Below are 19,494 nucleotides of genomic sequence, written 5' to 3'. Positions count from 1 at the left end.
TCTGAAGCATGCATGCCATTGCTATGCAATGTGTGTGTACCTGTGTGTGTTATTTTTTCATGTAAAACACATGAGAAACACATGAGAAAAATGGATTCACTCTGTACCATACTCCTAGCAACCCTTGTCCATTCTCTAGAAGAAAGGAAATTAAAGTCAGAGACAAAACTGTTTAAAGTTTATTTTTACAATGTTCACCTTTTGTTTGAGGCTGTTTGCTTGCTAGTTGTTCACTAGATAATAACGATTTGACAAAATTTTAGAGCAAATTTTAAAATACAGTTTCTCAAATAAGAAAAGTAAAGTTTCCCCTGGATATTTCCATAGGTCTTGAAGTTTGCTTTTCAAGAGGAAAAAACCCAAAAAGTGGGGTTCATCGTTCTTATTTTTGTTACTGGAGGGATCCTCTGATACTAACAAAAGTAGAGTTGTAAACCACAAGAAAAGCTCTCTTTGGGGGACAGCACCACTTTCTTTGCAGAATGAACATGGGCTATTCCTGTGACTGCAGAAGCCCAACATCAAGCTAAGGGACGAAAGCTTCACGGGGAATGATGAGAACAGGGTGATATCTGTGCAGGTAACTGTCTTAATCACCAGGATGCAGGCAATTGCGACTGCACCCTCAAGAGCCAATACAGGACAAACAGGACTGCTGGGCCCCTGTGCTTATCAAGATTGTTAAGAGATATTTGTCTGAGGAATGTGCAGCTGCCTGGAAACCTTATCTATCAAGGACAGGGGGAACCAGCCCCGACTCATCTCCTGCATAGTTTATCCCTTCCCTCCTCCCTTCTTCCTCTAGGACCATTCAGTTCTGGTGGGACCCAATGAGAATCAAATAGATTGGTGGGACCCAACCAAAGGAGGACTAATGTTTAGCTGTACAAATGTTAACCAATAACGTACAGTCTTTGTGTGTGAATGCTTGGAAATCTCTTAAATAGAGGGTTTTCTCGCCCCTCAGAGTTGCTCCCCACTCAGCCATTGCAATGGTCTGAGAGGCTGGTTACGGTCCAGGCTCCAGCTTTCAATAAAACCTCCTTGTGTGTCTTGCATTACCATGTGTGCACTTTGACTCTCTGGGGATCAGTCGATATCGGGGACCAGTCGATATCAGACCCTAACAGGGAATACCTGAAGAAACTTTGTCTCATGACTAGTTAGAAGTTGGGGGAGAATAAATATTTTGACTATTTTATGTCTTCTAGCATTCTGTGATTTTTATTGTATGTTGTACAAAACAACAAAGTATAGTTTTATCCAGAAATTTTGTGTATTAATTTTGAATATTTTGTGCATTAATTTTGATGCCCTTAAATTATATATATATATATATATATATATATATATATGGAGAGAGAGAGAGAGAGAGAGAGAGAGAGAATTGTTTTATATTTACTGTTAGTATTTTGGACATACTTATAAATGCCTTTTAAAATTTTTATTTTAAAGTTTATTTTAAAAACTATTGTAAAGTTTCATTGTTTAGCTTCTCTATTGGAAGTTGTATTTCCATTCGATGAATTCCGTTTTTCAGTTCTTTTGTTTATTTCTTAGTCTGAAAAACAATACATATCTAAGTACTTTGTAAGAATTCTTTTTGAGGACTTTTTTTATAACAAGCATTTGAGTTACCAAAATGTTCTTGATACCTCCTAACGTTCTATATTTTCAACTTAGTCTTCTTATTAATCTTATAAAATATATAACTATTGTGAACAACCCAAATAAAATGATTGTCATAGTAACAAACATGGAGGGTGGGAGAATTGGGTTTTATTGTAGTTTGACCCTTAAGGGTCTTCCAAATGCCTATTCAAGGCTTCTTTGCTAGCCTGTGGGGCTATTAGGAGGTGGTGGAGCCTTGTAGAGGCGGAGCCAAGTGGAATCAAGTGAGGTCATTGGAGGCGTGGCTTTGAAGAGACTACCAGCAATCTGCCCACGCAAACCTCTCTTCTGATTTGCTGCCTGAATGTGGTGAGGTGAAGGGCCTCCTCCTACTTGAGCAGGGAGGTTCCTGTTGCCTGAGATCCCAGATGTAAATTCGAAACCCTGAGCCAAGGTAAACTCTTCCTCCTTTGAAGTTGTTCATATCCCATAGTTGTCAAAGTGAAGGGAAGCTGGGTAACCCAGCTTTCCACCTGGGAATCCCAAGTCCTTAGCTACAGGGCTGTAATACTGTATGTAAATTGATGATCACAGTTGTCTCCCTCTTTTGGGAGGTAAAAAGGGGAGGGGCATGGTAAAGTTTAGTTTCTTTCTTTCTTTCTTTCTTTCTTTCTTTCTTTCTTTTCTTTCTTTCTTTTTTTTTTTTTCAACTTTATGGGTTACTTGTAGAGATTCATTCGAAACATAAATTTTACTCCTGAAATGCTTTGGGTTTCTTTCAAGTACGTTGTTTCTTTTTGTTAGAGAATATCCTGTTATACTTTATTACTTCTTTTTTCGTGAAATCTTTTTCTCCTTCTTTTTTCTTTTTCTTTTTTTCCCCAAAAATGCGTATTCACAAATTTTAGAATAATTTACTTCTACAGAGTTTATCATTAAAATGTATCTGAAGGACTGGGGTTGTAACTCAGTGGTAAGAGTTATTTCCCTACCATGTTAGGCCCTGGGTTTGATCCAGCACCACTCACACAAATATATATAGTTCCCAGCTTGAACCCACCTCCAATTTCCTAGTCCTCAAATATATATATATGATTATTTAGATATTTAATTCCATGTTTCCTCAACATGATGTTTTGTATTTCTTCACTGTTCCATTTAAGTTTTTCTTGTTTATTAATATTATTATTAAGTTTCAAATATTGTGGAAGGTCAGGTTTCTTCTCTTTTTCCTTCCCTTCCCTTTCTGCATCTCTCTCCATTTTTTTCTGTTCTTTATATATGCCCATATTGATATATAATATTTTTTCAGTCAGTACTAAAGGTTTTCATAATGACTACAGATAATGTTCAAAAATGAGCCATGTAACAAACCCTAATTATGTTTACCATATCTTCCTCAGTTTTAGTTTTTCATGATATTCAAAATTGTCTAAGATTTAAAGCTTTTAGCCTTTTTTTTTTGGATTAGATTTTTAGGTACTGTGTGTTATAACTCCTAGCTGAAGTGGTTGTACTTTATGAATAGCACACAACTATCTGGAAATTCTTTACCTCTGTTTTTTCTGGTACTTCCTGTTCTTTCTGGTTCACTTTATCAACATTTCCAATATCCTCCTACAAAAATATTCTGGGAAAGTAAATTTACCGAAACATTTCATGTAAGAAAATGTTTTTATTCTGCACTCACACTTAATAATTTTGTTAGACAAAGAATTATAGTCTGACATACATTTAGTTTAGAATTGTAAAGGTTTTTCATTGAATATGTATCATTAAATTAAGAATTTAAATTAATTATAAATTCCCATTGTTCCTAATGCAAATGTTTTTACCTCTTTTATACAACTTCACTAGTGCTTCAAGTGAGTTCATTATCAATCATTTTGCTGGATATATTTAGGAAGCTTTTTATTTAGGTCATTTCTTCTTGGAAAACTTCCTTTAATTGTTATTTTTAAATGATTATCCCTTTCCATTTTTTTTTTTTTCCCCTTTACTAGTTCTGAAGCTCCTGTTTCATTTGTAGTACCTCTTGAACTGGTGGTGCTTTATAATTCATTTAAAGCCTATTTTCAGTGGCCTTTGCTTTTGTGGATGCGTCATGTGGGCTTACCAGGAGCCTAGGTGGTTCAATTCAGAACCTTATAGTACACTACTTCCTCACCTCCTAGCTCCATTTGACCCAAAGATGCACAAGTAATATAACTAGCTATCAGATTTATAAGTGAGCTTAGTCAGAGACCCACCTACAGAAGTCAGTCTAGATGTCTCCAATCCATTAGAGGTGTGACAAGTTTCATGTCCATTTCTGAGAGGTCAGGTTTGGTACTTAACTAATATTCAACAATACTGAAAAAGTTAAGCAACACTATTAAATGATGATTTGAAAAATCATCATTCTTACATAAAAACCTCTCAAACTGCAATATAAAGAAGAAAAAAAACAAACCAAAAATAGAAAAACAACAAAAAAAAATGGACTGTTTACACAGTAATAAGAAGATACAAAATGGAATAAAAACTGCCATTTTCCACATAGACATGAGATATACTGCATCCCAGAATTGAGAACAAAATAGCATTTTAAAAAATGAACTCTGAGAGAATAAAAAGAGCTCTTGGACCAAATATATGAAATCTATATGAAAAAATTAATAAAATTATAGAAGAATTTTCTATGAAAATAGAATATGAATGAATATATGAATGAGCTTATCAATTTTGAGCTTTCCTGAATGGTTTTGTTGGTCATTTGTTCAGGAATGCTTTATGTTATCATCTTTGTATCTGTACTCTCAGCTGTTTTTCAGATTTCCCAAATAAGTCATTTTAAATTTCTCATCAAGAGGTTAAAGGCTTGACTCAAGCCCTTAACTCTGGTGTCCTACATTCATGAGTGCCTTTCTGTATAGTAAACTGTAAAGGGCCTGGAAAGGAAGAGTGAATTATTTGCTGAGACCATGAAGTGGGAAAGAGACTTATGGATCTAATTACTTCCAAACAGCTTATTAGTCCATATTATTTTAGGTCTTCCTCCTACCTCAACACTAAATCTGAAGCACATGGGATTTGTAAAAATCTGAGTCATTTGAGAAGTCTGTGGAATAAATTGAGTGGTTTCTTGGAGTTCCCTTCTAGAATAGATTTGGCTTTTTCAGCTCTATTATGTGAACTCTATCAGATCTTTGTTACCTCTTCTTCTGTATTTATAAACTTCATGAGTTGATGCTTTTTATAAGAAATAATTGCTGTATCAATGAGTTCTTGTAATGGAGTCAGGCTAGATAAGTGAATTCAAAACTAGATCAATGAATTCACCATCTTTACTCAGAATCCACCTGTTGGATATGTTCAGCTTTCAAGATTTTTAAAATCTCTTTGTAAAAAGATGTATTTATTCTAATATATTTGAGGTTAATCAATTTATACTATTTATAAGGCTGTGATTATTCCTGATTCCAGGTGCTCTACTTTTCCCCTTAACCCACATTTTCACCCCTATGGCTCCATGATATTATTCTCTTCACATTTCTACTTCATTTATCTTTAAGTAAAATGGCATTTGTCTAGAATTTCTTTTGATTTTGTAAGATGACTACACATGGAAGACTATTTCACCAACTTTAAAAAGTTCATATGGCAGAACAAGTGACAGATGCTGTTTCCTGTTTGTTATTATTATCCTGAAGGCAGTAAGTCAGCAGATTGATGGGACAAAGCTGCATCTTAGGCATTGTACCTTTAATAGAGCTCACTTTTTGTAATATAACCTTAGAAAGTTTTGTTTTATTAATCTGACTCCTTGAACATTAAAATTATTAATTCTGCCTACATTTTGACTTTGTCATGTTTAGTTTTTGAGATTATTGTGAGTTATTTTATTTATTGATTTGCTTTCCATTTTTATGTATCCATGAACATTTTCTTGTGAATTTCTGAAAGGCTACTTTAAAGGTAACCAATGTCATGGTGATTTTTCATAGGTATTTTTAAATATTTTACACTTGTTAATATGTGTAGTGCTAGCCTATCAAGTTGATACTTGTTTTCTGTTTCTTCCACAAGACAGTGCTCAAACCAAAAACACAATAAATCTTTAAAAAATTATCATAATTTTAATCTTTATAAGAAACCTTTGAAACAGGTAGGAAAATTATGATCTTTACTTTCTTGCTATCAAAAAAAGAAAACAAACCATCTGACCGTTTTCTTAATCTTGTATCCTAATCACGTTTACAGAGTTCATTTTATTTTAAAAAGATAGATGCATATTTATTCTTCTTTGACAACCATTTAGATTTTTATGAGATAATATTTGGTAATGTTCTGCTTTATTTGCATTTTTAAAATATTTTCTATAATGACACATTCCTATAGTGTATCACATATGGAATTTGACTTAAAATTACATTTTGTCTTGATTTTGCTTAACATGGAAAACTCATAGTTGTCATAATTCTGAATTAAATTTTGAGAAGTCAAATTATGATTTTTTTTCATGTGAACTTATTTGATTGATTGATTTTATTTGATTGGCTTTCATTTGCTGTTTCTTTTAAACAAATGGTAGACTGTAAATACAGGGTGATTTATAGAATCTTCTTTAGGTAGGAGGTTTAATGAATAGCAAATTATTTTGAAATATTGAGTAGAAGGGTTAAGTTCACTAATATTAATTTTTCTTTCTTTCTTTCTTTCTTTCTTTCTTTCTTTCTTTCTTTCTTTCTTTCTTTCTTTCTTTTCTTTCTTTTCTTTCTTTCTTTCTTTCATTGGGTGATTGAACCCATGGGCACTTAACCTCTGAGTCACATCCCCAGCCTTTTTTATTTTTCATTTTGAGACAGGTCTTGCTAAGTTACTAAGGGCCTCTCCAAATTACTGAGGCCTTCTTTGAACTGTCAATTCTCCTGTCTCAGCCTCCTGAGCTGCTGGGATTACAGGGAAGTGCTACAGAACCCAGTACTAATGTTAAATTTTTACTGAGGGTTTCTCATTCATTTCAGGTGTTGATAATATCAAATATTTAATGTGATGATTTTTCTCAGTTTACAATTTATCAGTTAGATTTCAATATTTAAACTCAACAAAATTCTGATACATAACACATAAAATACTACTTTTTTTTCTCTTTCTTTTTTTTGTAGGGGTGGGGCGGGGCACTGGGGATTGAACTCCAAGCCACTCAACCACTGAAGCACATCCCCAGCCCAATTTTGTATTTTATTTAGAAACAGGGTCTCACTGAGTTGCTTAGTGCCTAGCTTTTGCTGAGGCTGGCTTTGAACTCTGCTGCCTCAGCCTACCCAATCATGGGAATTACAGGCGTGGGCCAACGCACCTAGCATACTTTTTCCTCTTTTGATATGTAGAAATTAATCTTTTTCCTTTGAGATTGTTTAGTATTTGCATTTGAGAAAAATAAACCATTCTATTTGATTTTTTTTAACAAAGCCTTGTTCTAGAAGACAAAAATAACAGATTAACTTCATTTTCTAAAAAAGGGATAAATTTGTTTCCTCATGAACTAACAAAAATTTTTCCAATGATTATTCTCAGGAAACTTATTTCATTAGTTTTGCTTACAAAATGATGACAGTTTTAAAGATGAGAACAAAACTTTTTAAAATTTTACTTAAGAGTTTTCCATTTTTTTCATTTTGGAAAATAACCTCTGGTTCATATATTCTTATGCTAGATTAAATAGCACAAATTTTGTAAGGCTTTGACTCTGATTTTTAGTAACAAAATTTAGGGTCAGAAATGAATTAAAATTTATAATTCAGTTAATTGAAGGTAATGAATAATAATATTAGTGTATTATCTTCAATAAAAGTCTTAATTGTAGATAAAACATTTATTGTTCCTAATATTTGTGATATGACAGCAAAATAAATTTAAAATTGAATGTCTGAAGTCAGAAACAATTCTGACTTCTTCAATTTTACAGCTGATAATTGGGCCCTGGAGGATTTAAGTCATATAGTTATTCTCTTCACCTGTGGTACCTGTCGCTTCCATCTTTTCTCTTAGCAGTCTCATAGTCAGGATTTTTGACAGAAGCCCTGAGGACAAACACCTAAAAAAAGAAAATAAAGCTAACTTTTGGGGTCAAATTAAATGATCTGGGCTTCATTCAGTTAAGTTATCCTCTTGGGAATTTAATCATTATATGAAAGAAATTTCCATTTTGATTTGAAGAAGAAAAGTTCAGTTTGAACATTAGGCACACTTCTCCATAACTACCTTTTTTTTTTTTCCTCTTCAGAGAGCTTTTAATGCTTTCCCTCAGTAGTCTACTCAAGTTTTACCATGCCTTCTAACCTGGCTGCCCACTTTGTGAATTATAGGGGTTTATACTTTATTATCAGAAATCAGAATACTTCTCATCATCATATATAAAAACATACATCCAGTAGTTAAGACCTAGATATCTGACAACAATGAAACTATCCCCTTCAAACCTCCAGTAATAACTAAAATTAAAAAAAAGTGAAAACTAAGTTGATGAAGATGTCGAACGATCAAGATTTATACATTGGTAATAGAAATGTAACATGATATAGCCATTTGTAGAACTGTATGTCAGTTTCTTACAGAATTAATATCTTCTTTCTGACTTAGCAGTTCCATACAATGTTAACCTTGGAGAGAAGAAAATACAGTTTCACAAAATAGTCTTTGTGTGACAATGTTTAGAGAAGCTGTATTTGTACTTGGCTCTCCCGCCCCTCTTATCCTTTTTCCTCTCCCTACTTAAACTGCCCCTCCTCCTAAAAAGGGAAATGCCCACATGTCCAACATTACAAAAATGGATAAAGAATTGGTGTGTTCAAAAATGGAATACAAGTTTTCAGTAAAAAACGGATGGTCGAATACATGACAATATAGATGAAGCTTAAGAACATTATATTTAGTAAAAGAACCAGGAAAAAAATACTAAATATTGTATTTCCATTTATATCAAATTAAAGGACAGGCAAAACTAAGCAAAAAGAATGACTCCTTCCTTGGGAAAAGGAATTAATTATGGAAAAAAGGATGAAGGCACTTTCTGTGATGTTAGAGGTGGTCTACACCATAGTTTGAGTGGTGATTATGTTAATATCTATATAATTGTTAGAACTCATGGAAATGCCTTTTTACCACTTTTACTCAACATGGTACTGGAAATCTTAGCCAGAGCAACCTAAAAAAAAAAGAAATACAGAATGTCTACAGTGGAAAAGCAGCATTGTGACTAAGCATAACAGGACCTTATAATTTAGAAACACTGAGAACATCACTAAACAACTATTACAATTAGTAAATGATTTCAACAAAGTTGCAGGATACAAAATAACATTCAGAAACTTGTTGCAGTGTTATAAGTCAATAGCCATTTATCTGAAAGAGAAATTAAGGAATGAATCCAATTTAAAATAGCTATAAAAATATCTAGAGATAAATTTAAGCAGAGATGAAAGGTATACAATGAAATCTATAAAACAATAATACAAGAAATTGAAGATAATGCAAAAAAATTAAAAGACATCCTATGTTCATGTATTGAAATTATCAGTATTATTCATGTTATCCAAATGAGCAAAAATTTTTAGGTAAGACTAAAAACAGGAAACAAAATAAAAAATCGAGAAATAGAATTATCAAACTAAAAGATTCTGCATAGCACAGTAAATGACATACATAGTGAAGAGACAACCTACAGAATGGTAAGGAAGGGGCTGGAGATATAACTCGGTTAAGTGCTTGCCTAGCATGCACAAAGCCCTGGGTTCAATCCCCAGCACCACCACAACCACCACCAACAACAACAATAAAAAACAGAATGGTAGGGAATATTTTAAACTATACATATGACAAGGGTTAAAATTTTGAATATATGAGGAACTCTAAATACTCTAAATAAATGGCATAAATAAATAACCTGATTAAAGCACAGGCAAAAGATCCATGTAGATATTTTTTAGAAGAAGACAGAAATGGCTAACATGTATCTGAGAAAATGCTTAAATCCAATGAACATCAGGGACATGTAAATAAAAACCGCAATGATATATTATTTATTTCCAGTAAAGATGGCTATGATGAAAACACTAATTCTAATAGGTACTGGAAAGGATATGGAGAAAAAAGAATACTTGCACACTATTGGTGGGCTTGTAAGTTGGTACAGCCATTATGAAAACAGCTGTAGAGGTTCTTCAAAATATTAAAATAGAACTACCATATAACCAAGCACTACTAGATATATATCCAAAGAAATTAAATCACTATGTTGAAGCGTCATCTGCACTTTCATGTTTATTGGAGTACTATTCACAATAGCCAAGAAGTGGAAACAATCTAAGTGTCCAGCAACTGCTCAATGAATAAACAAAATGTAGTACACATACACAACAATTTTATTCATCCTTTAAAAATGAAATTCTTTCATTTTTCATTCAATATGAATGAAACTGGAAATCATTGTGCCAAGTAAGCAGGCACAAAAAGACAAGTACTGCATTGTCTCACTGATATGTGGAATCTAAAAAATGTTGATTTTATAGAAGTTGAGAATAGAATGGTGATTACCAGAGATAGGGAGAGTAGGGAAGAGAAAAGAATTGGGAAAAGTTCATCAGTAAGTTCACTATAAGGTGACTATAAATAAGGACAATGTTATATACATATATATACTGTATACTTCAAAAAGTTAGAAGAAAGAATTTTGAACATTTTCACCATAAATAATGAGAAATATTTGAGGACATAGGTATGTTTACCCTAATATAAGCTTTAGGGTGATTTCAAAATGTGTATATATATCAAAACATCATGTAATATTTCATAAATGTGTATGTTTTAATTTACCAGATAGAAAAATAAGTTTAAATAAAACACTCATTGAATCAAATAGTTAAGAATTATACATTTTAATATATATAAATTGTATTACCCTAGGACTTTAATAAAAAAGCTAGAAATCTAAAGTTCACTGGTCTGGATTAGAATTTATGCTGCACATCCTTATAGTGGTATGCTGTGGTAAGGTTTACTTAACTTTTCTGTCCTGCATTAAAAAGGTATAAGGGTAATACTACCTATTTAATAGGGTTATAGGAAAATCCATTGCTAGAATAGCAGTTTAGCTATTGTCAGGTTTTCTTGGTCTATTATTTTATTTCTTTAATTACATTTTAATACACAATACAAATTAAACATTATTAAACAAACTTCTGTGAATACTTAATTTTAAGATATAATGTTTTACTTTTAATAAATTTATTTTCATGTATTTTTATATGTGTAGAAAGAGAGAAATAATTTAATAAATTCAGAGTTATATGTTCCTATCTATGGATACAGAGCTTACTAAAAGAATTTAAATTATTTATCTAGATTAAGGTAAATATCAAATGAATAACTTTAGGCAGAAATATACCGCTATTTCATGTAATCTTGTGAAGACTTTTTGATTTTCCACACAATGAAAAGCACACTCTGAAAAGAAATTCCTGTTAGATATTACTGATTAGTTCACCCATTCATAGCATAATTTATATCACCTCTATGTATAGTCAACAATTGATCCTTCTAATTTCCAATCACTGTCACCCTCCCACGCACACACATACACAAAGACACAACAGTAAAGAAAGGCTGTCATTTTTAGGTCACATTTTAGATTTTGTGAACTGTACCATTCTTGCATATCTAACTTAGACATAAGATATTGCCATCAGTACTGCAATTATACCATTGATTCGACAAATGTTCTTTTTCTCTATAAATTTTCATTTTGTTTGGAATTCACTTAAATTAGCGTGTTAACTCAGGAAACAAGACATTTTACAATATTGATCCTTTTTGTATATCATTCATTTAGAAAGTAACTATTTGTCTTAGAATTGTTTGGTGTTTTAATGAAAGGTTTGTATATATTTTATTAGTTTACTTTGATTTTATTATGCTACTGCTGTTTTAATTTGGTTTTCATATCTTATTGCTGCTGATAAAAAAAGTATGTGTTGTGTGTGCACATACTTGTATCTATTGTACATGTTATGTATTTGTACATGAATTGCATTTTATTATATGTATTTGATATTTCTTACATTAGAGGAAAACATTAATAATAATGTGGCATGCTTAATGTACAATATGGGGTTTATATCCTATTGTGTACACATTATATTAACTCCTCTCTAAACTACTCAGATTTCTACCATTCTGCTCTGTGCTATTCTTTGTCAATGTGCATATATTTTATTTTGTAATGAAAAATAGATTTTACGTTATTTCATGGCATAGATTGGTTAATAATGTCATGGAGTGAAACAGAATATTAGCCAGAGTTAGTGGGGCAATAAGTGTATTTAACTCTAACTTTGGGAAAGTTTGGATCAAAATTAGCTATTAATATTTAAGAAAATGAGATCATGGTAGTTTTGATGTACATGCTTTAGCTAGAATAATTTTATACTGAGACTACTTGGAAATTCATTGTAACCTTGTTGATTGTAAATTACAGTCACTACCAGAGACTAGTAAAGATTCATAAATTCATATAGGCTTAATTATTCTGTGAGTACTATTGTCTGGAAGAAACCCCAACTCCAGTAATAACAAAGCAAGACAAAACAGGGAAAGCAAATTAATAATTAACTTTGATTTCAAACAGCATTCTTCAGGGGAATTGTTTCAGGTTTTTCATTTTTGACTAAGAAAATTAGGTGTTAATTAAATATGGTTTTCATACTTAATGTTTCATTTTTTACAAGATGATTGTTATTGCTATGGTAAGTTGAATTCTTCCATATATATTCTAATTTTAAAAATTGTCAGTAATTCAATGAAGTATTTATCACATTTTCTTTTACAGTTAGCTTCGTAGCAGGATATATATAGGATATATATAGGATAAATGCAAAATAAGGTCTTCATTTGCAAATAAGTAATATTTAAATCATATAATCAGTACAATAGAAAGAAATATATCATAATATTTACAAAATATAGGCGTCATAATATATGTCATGAACCAGTGATTTTAATAGTAACTACAGTTTAGTAATACTTCAAGGAGAATAGAGCTGATATATGTTGCAGCAATGGCTGAAGAATTCCTAGAGGTGTATGACCATGATGTTAGGTAACTTTTGGGTGAATAAATAACAGAATGTGTCAACAAAATAAATACACATGAAATTAATAATAAGAATCATATATGTTCATGGGTATTTGAGAAAACTGGGTGAACCAATGAGCTAATTGACCTGAAAGAGAGTGAAGGTGAACAAAATGGGTCTCAAATCCCTAGATCCCTTCCTCGTATTAGAATGTAAGGTGTATAGGTGCTGTTTTTTTTTTTTAATTTTATTTATTTTTATTTTTACAGACTGCATTTTGATTCATTATACACAAATGGGGTACAACTTTCATTTCTATGATTGTACATGATATAGTTCACACCATTTGTGTAATCATACATGTATATAGGGCAATGATGTTTGTCTTATTCCACTATCTTTCCTTCCTCTTCCCTGCCCCAGTTTCCTTATCCATTCATCTATTGAAGGGCATCTAGGTTGGTTCCACAATCTAGCTATAGTGAATTGAGCTGCTATAAACATTGATGTGGCTGTGTTACTGTAGTATGCTCATTGTAAGTCCTTTGGGTATAAACTGAGGAGTGAGATAACTGTGTCAAATGGTGGGTCCACCCCAGGTTTTCTGAGGAATCTCTATACTGCTTTCCAGAGTGGCTGCACCAATTTGCAACTCTACCAGCAGTGTATGAGTGTGCCTTTCTCTGCACATCTACACCAACACCTATTATTGCTTGTAATCTTAATAATAGCCATACTAATTGGAGTGAGATAAAATCTTAGGGTGCTTTTGATTTGGTTGCTAGAGACATTGAACACTTTTTCATATATTTGTTGATTGCTTGAACATCTTATTCCATGAAGTGTCTGCCCAGTTCCTTAGCCCATTTATTGATTGGGTTCTTCGTATTTTTGGTGTAAAGTTCTTTAAGTTCTTTATAAATTTTGAAGATTAATCCTCTATCTGAAGTGCAAATGGAAAAGATTTTCTCCCACTCTTTAGGCTCTGTTTTCACATGATTGTCTCCTTTGCTGAGAAAAAGCTATTTAGTTTGAATCCATCCCATTTATTGATTCTTGCTTTCATTTCTTGCACTCTGGGGGTCTTGTTGAGGAAGGCTTGTCCTCAGCCAACATGTTGAGTATCCTGATTTAATTTTGCTTCTCTTTGGTGGAAAGTCTCTGATCTAATTCCTAGATCCTTGATCCATTTCCAGTTGAGTTTTGTGCAGAATGAGAGAGAGGGGCTTAATTTCATTTACTGCATATGGATTTCCAGTTTTCCTAGCAACATTTACTGAACAGGCTATCTTTTCTCCATGGTATGTTTTTGATTCCTTTTTCTAGCATGAGGTAACTGTATATTTGTGGGTTTGTCTCTGTGTCTTCTATTCTGTACTGTTGGTTTCTCTGGTCTTTTGGTGCCAATAACATGCTGTTTTTGTTACTATTTCTCTGTAGTATAGTTTAAGGTATGGTATAGTGATGCCTTCTGGATCACTCTTCCTGCCCAGGATTGCTTTGGCTATTCGAGATCTGTTATTCTTCCAGATGAATTTCATGATTGCTTTTCTCTATTTCTATGAGGAACATCATTGGAATTTTAATTGGAATTTCATTGAATCTTTGTAGGGCCTTTGGTAGAATGACCATTTTGACAATATTAATTCTGTCTATGCAAGAGCATGGGAGATCTTTCCATCTTCTAAGGTTTTCTTTTAATATCTTTCTTTAGTGTTCTGTTTTCATTGTAGAGATCTTTCACCGTTTGTTAGATTGATTCCCAAGTATTTTTTTTTTTTTTGAGGCAACTGTGAATGGAGTAGTTTCCCTAATTTCTCTTTCAGAGGATTAATCACTTATGAATAGAAATGCATTAGATTTATGAGTATTGATTTTATATCGTGCTACTTTGCTGAATTCATTTATTAGTTCTAGAAGTTTTCTGGTGGAGTTTTTTTGGATCCGCTATATATAGAATCATGTCATTGGCAAATAGTGATAACTTGAGTTCTTCTTTTCCTATTCATATCCCTTTAGTTTCTTTGGTCTGTCTAATTGCTGTGGCTAGTGTTTCAGTTGAATAGAAGAGGTGAAAGAGGCATCCTGTCTTGTTCCAGTTTTTTTTTTAGAGGGAATGCTTTCAGTTTTTCTCCATTTAGAATGATGTTGTGTCGGAGTTTCCGGGACCCCCAGCCTCGAGCACGGTCAAGATGGCGCCTGACGCTGAGCCAAAAGCGGCCAGCTATACAGTAAACAACCAGCGAATTCCAATGATTGGCTAGTTAACGATGTGATTAGAACATGCCCCCCTCGTTTACCTATTCTACACCTGCAGCTGTCTGCGCGTTTACCTCGTGTGCTCTCCCCTGATTGGTTGAGGTGTATATAAGCTTGATGGGCGGGGGAGTAGCAGAAGAAGCTGGGAGTAGGAGCAGAAGCTGAGGGCAGAAGCTGAGGGCAGAAGCTGAGAGCAGAAGCTGAGAGAAGAGGCTGAGAGAAGAGGCTGAGAGTAGGGGTAGAAGCGGAGAAGCGGAATGACCGGCGCAGGCGAGAGTTAAGCGGAGGGAAAGAGAGCAAGAGAAAGAAAAGAGAGAAGAAACTGAGAGTAGGAGTAGAAGCTGGGAATAGAGGCGTGCAAGCGGGCGTGAGCCGAGCGGGAGAAACGAAGCGGCCGGAGCAGGCGAGAGCCGAGCGGGAGAAGAGTGAAGTGCAGGAGAGGGAAAGAGAGCGAGAGAAAGGGATAGATAAGAAGGAAAGAAAGGAAGACTGTACGCAATATACTTCCAAAGCTTCAGACGTTTGTCGTGTCTCTCTCTGCGGGCAGAGGGAATGCGATAACTGGTGCCGAAACCCGGGAAGATGAAAAATAAGATATCTTAAAAAATTTTAACAAGCTAAACCGGTTATAAAAAAGTTAAAGGGTATCAGGATACGCCATCAGCGGTCCTGGGGACACGCGGAATGCGGTCCAGTTAAAAGGTATCGGGATACGCCATCAGCGGTCCTGACGCGTGGAACGCGGGTTAAAAGGTATCGGGATACGCCATCAGCGGTCCTGACGCGTGGAACGCGGGTTAAAAGGTATCAGGATACGCCATCAGCGGTCCTGACGCGTGGAACGCGGGTTAAAGGGTATCGGGATACGCCATCAGTGGTCCTGACGCGTGGAACGCGGGTTAAAGGGTATCGGGATATGCCATCAGCGGTCCTGACGCGTGGAACGCGGTCCAATTAAAGTGAAAGTAGAAACACACTTGAAGCGGTCCAATTAGGGTATAGGTAGTACGTGAAAAGCCGCTATAAAAATTCTAAGGCACACTTGATAGATAGTTTTCCTTTCAGTAATCTCGTTGCTCCTGGCAGCTAGGCCACTGTTTGTTATTGTAACTGCCATAACTAAAGCTATTCAAATTAGTAACAATGGGGTCTGAGATGTCTAAATTCAGAATGCAGCAACCCCTCAGGGAGCTATTAAAAAACCATGAGACGCCATTAAAGGAAAAAAAAGCTAAAGTATTTCTCGATACTGTGAAAAGGGTTTCCCCTTGGTTTTTGGATGAGGGCTTTTTGAATACCCTACAGTAGAAACACTGGGGAAGGACTAGAAAATAAGGAAACCACTGTATGATCATATGTTCAAACCCTAGTAGAAATAAGCCCAGGGTTTATAGAAGAAAAGCTGCTCAGTGTGCCACAAGGGGGATCTTCATGAACAGGATCTAATAGCAACAGAAAAGAACTCTTAAAGAGAATAAAGTGAGGAAAAATTGAGTGGTGGTGACCTAGAAAATAATTGCTCAAAAAATCTAAGAACAAGGGAAAAAAGAGAACTAAGTCTAACACAAAGAACCCCCAAAAGGAATAACCAAGTGGTAGTGAAAACTTAAGAACAAGGGGAAAAGGTAGGAGAAACCTAAGCCTAATAAAAAGAGCTTCAAAATTTGTAGAACCTGCCCGTATTTGAGGAGCAAATGGAGATACCATCAACCATTAGAAAAACTTTAAAGAGGCAGTTAAGACTATTGGAGACAGCTATGCAGAGCAGTGTTATCTGGAGGACAATGTCTAATTGGAGAGCTCAGTGGCAAGAAATAGCTGTTGAAACTGCTTGCAGAAACATAGTGGCAAGGTTTCCCGATAGAAATGTTGAGATGAGAAGGCCAATATGCTTCAATAGATGCACAAAATCGGCAGCAAGGAGATAATGCCCTAACAAAAGACAAGAGACAACTATAGTAAAATCTGTTACACCTCTTAGCTGTTCACTGACTGTGTGCTATCTCTCACAATGCTGGAATGGTTCTTTTGCCACCCGTGCAATTTGCACATTTCTATCTTCCTACCAGTCCTGGTTTCTGTTGCAGATGTAGAATTGCCAGTGCTATTATCAAGAAACAGGAGAGGCTTTGACATTGCAACAGCCATGATCATTGCCATCACAGTCCTTGCAGTAGCAGCATTGACACAACCATAACAACGATCATTTGGCCGAAAATACAGCTGCAGCCTTACAGACCATAGAGACTCTATCAGAGAGTGGACTCATTATAAGAACAAGTGGATACCTTGCAAGAACTTTTGGGACTGGGATGCGTTTATTCCCTGAGAGCTGTTTGTGTTGCCCGTATTGTAACTCTACTGGGATGTATATTGTTTCTGTATTTAATATGGCTATATGGTTTTTCTTCTGTTTATAGATTTGTCAAACAGTGGGCAGGCTTAGGAGCTATGGTGGTACTCCTCTGCCTTGGCCTCCTTCTCTTCATTCGTTTTGGCATGCATCTACAAGCTAGCCAATAGAGAGATCAAATTATCTTTCATCAGGCCATGACCGCCCTAAAGGCCGACAGCCCCCCATTAGTATGGCTCTTGATGCTGGACCGGTAGTCAAAGACGGGTAATGAAGGAGGTGGCTGTGTACCAACCTAAGACAGGAGCTGCAGCATGCTCTGCAGGCTCTGATGACGGGTAAGGACATATGCTGACCACTCAGCCTAAGACAGACACGGTCCCGAGCCTTAGTTTAATAATAAAGAGGGGGGATATGTCGGAGTTTCCGGGACCCCCAACCTCGAGCACGGTCAAGATGGCGCCTGACGCTGAGCCAAAAGCGGCCAGCTATACAGTAAACAACCAGCGAATTCCAATGATTGGCTAGTTAATGACGTGATTAGAACATGCCCCCCTCGTTTACCTATTCTACACCTGCAGCTGTCTGCGCGTTTACCTCGTGTGCTCTCCCCTGATTGGTTGAGGTGTATATAAGCTTGATGGGCGGGGGAGTAGCAGAAGAAGCTGGGAGTAGGAGCAGAAGCTGAGGGCAGAAGCTGAGGGCAGAAGCTGAGAGCAGAAGCTGAGAGAAGAGGCTGAGAGAAGAGGCTGAGAGTAGGGGTAGAAGCGGAGAAGCGGAATGACCGGCGCAGGCGAGAGTTAAGCGGAGGGAAAGAGAGCAAGAGAAAGAAAAGAGAGAAGAAACTGAGAGTAGGAGTAGAAGCTGGGAATAGAGGCGTGCAAGCGGGCGTGAGTCGAGCGGGAGAAACGAAGCGGCCGGAACAGGCGAGAGCCGAGCGGGAGAAGAGTGAAGTGCAGGAGAGGGAAAGAGAGCGAGAGAAAGGGATAGATAAGAAGGAAAGAAAGGAAGACTGTACGCAATATACTTCCAAAGCTTCAGACGTTTGTCGTGTCTCTCTCTGCGGGCAGAGGGAACGCGATAATGTTGGCCATGGGCTTAGCATAGATGGCCTTTACAATGGTGAGGTATGTTCCTACCATCCCTATTTATTCTAGTGTTTTGATCACGAAAGGGTGCTGTTTTTTATCAAACACTTTTTTTGCATCTATTGAAATAATCATATGATTCTTAACTTTAAGTCTATTGATGTGATGCATTACATTTATTGATTGCTGGATATTGAACCAACTTTGCATCCCTGGGATGAAACTCACTTGATCATGGTGCACTATCTTTTTAATATGTTTTTGTGTGCAATTTGCCAGAATTTTGTTAAGGATTTTTGCGTCTGTGTTCATCAGGTATATTGGTCTAAAGTTTTCTTTCCTTGATGCGTCCTTGTCTGGTTTTGGTATCAGGGTGGTATTAGCTTCATAGAATGAGCTTGGAAGGGCTCCATCCTCTTCTATTTCATGGAATACTTTGAAGAGTATTGGAATGAGTTGTTCTTTGAAGGTCTTGTAGAACTCGACTGAGAATTCATCTGATCCTGGACTTTTCTTGGTTGGTAGACTTTTGATGACTTCTATTTCATTGCTTGAAATTGATGTATTTAAATTGTGTATGTCCTCCAGATTCAGTTTGGGTATATCATATGTCTCTAGAAACCTGTTGATGCCTTCCAGATTTTCTATTGTGTTAGAGTATAGATTTTTGAAATTGCTTCTAATTATGATTTGCATTTCAGTGATGTCAGTGGGATAATTCCTTTTTCATCACAAATTTTAGTAACTTGAGTTTTCTGTCTTTTTCTCTGTTAGTGTGGCTAAGGGTTTATCAATTTTGTTTACTTTTTCAAAAAACCAACCTATGGTTTTTGTCAATATTTTGAATTGTTTCTTTTGTTTCAATTTCATTGATTTCAGCCCTGATTTTAATTATTTCCTGTTTTCTACTACTTTTGGTGTTGTTCTGTTCTTCTTTTTCTAGCGCTTTGAGATGTAATGTTAGGTCATTTAGTTGTTTACTTTTTGATTTTTTTCCTGAATGTGCTCCATGCAATGAATTTTCCTCTTAGTTCTGCTTTCATAGTGTCCCAAAGATTTTGATATGTTG

General features: G+C 35.3%; 1 pseudogene; it reads right to left on the bottom strand.

The window, feature by feature from the left end:
* Window positions 1-1,833: 1,833 nt before the first annotated feature.
* Window positions 1,834-19,494, bottom strand: part of LOC124962849 (BUB3-interacting and GLEBS motif-containing protein ZNF207-like) — a 32,182-nt pseudogene continuing 14,521 nt past the window's right edge.

The sequence above is a fragment of the Sciurus carolinensis genome, chromosome 13 (genome assembly GCF_902686445.1).
Source record: "Sciurus carolinensis chromosome 13, mSciCar1.2, whole genome shotgun sequence".
In the NCBI taxonomy this organism is placed as follows: domain Eukaryota; kingdom Metazoa; phylum Chordata; class Mammalia; order Rodentia; family Sciuridae; genus Sciurus; species Sciurus carolinensis.
Note: the sequence above shows the minus strand (reverse complement) of the source record. Positions and strands in the feature narration are given on the sequence as shown.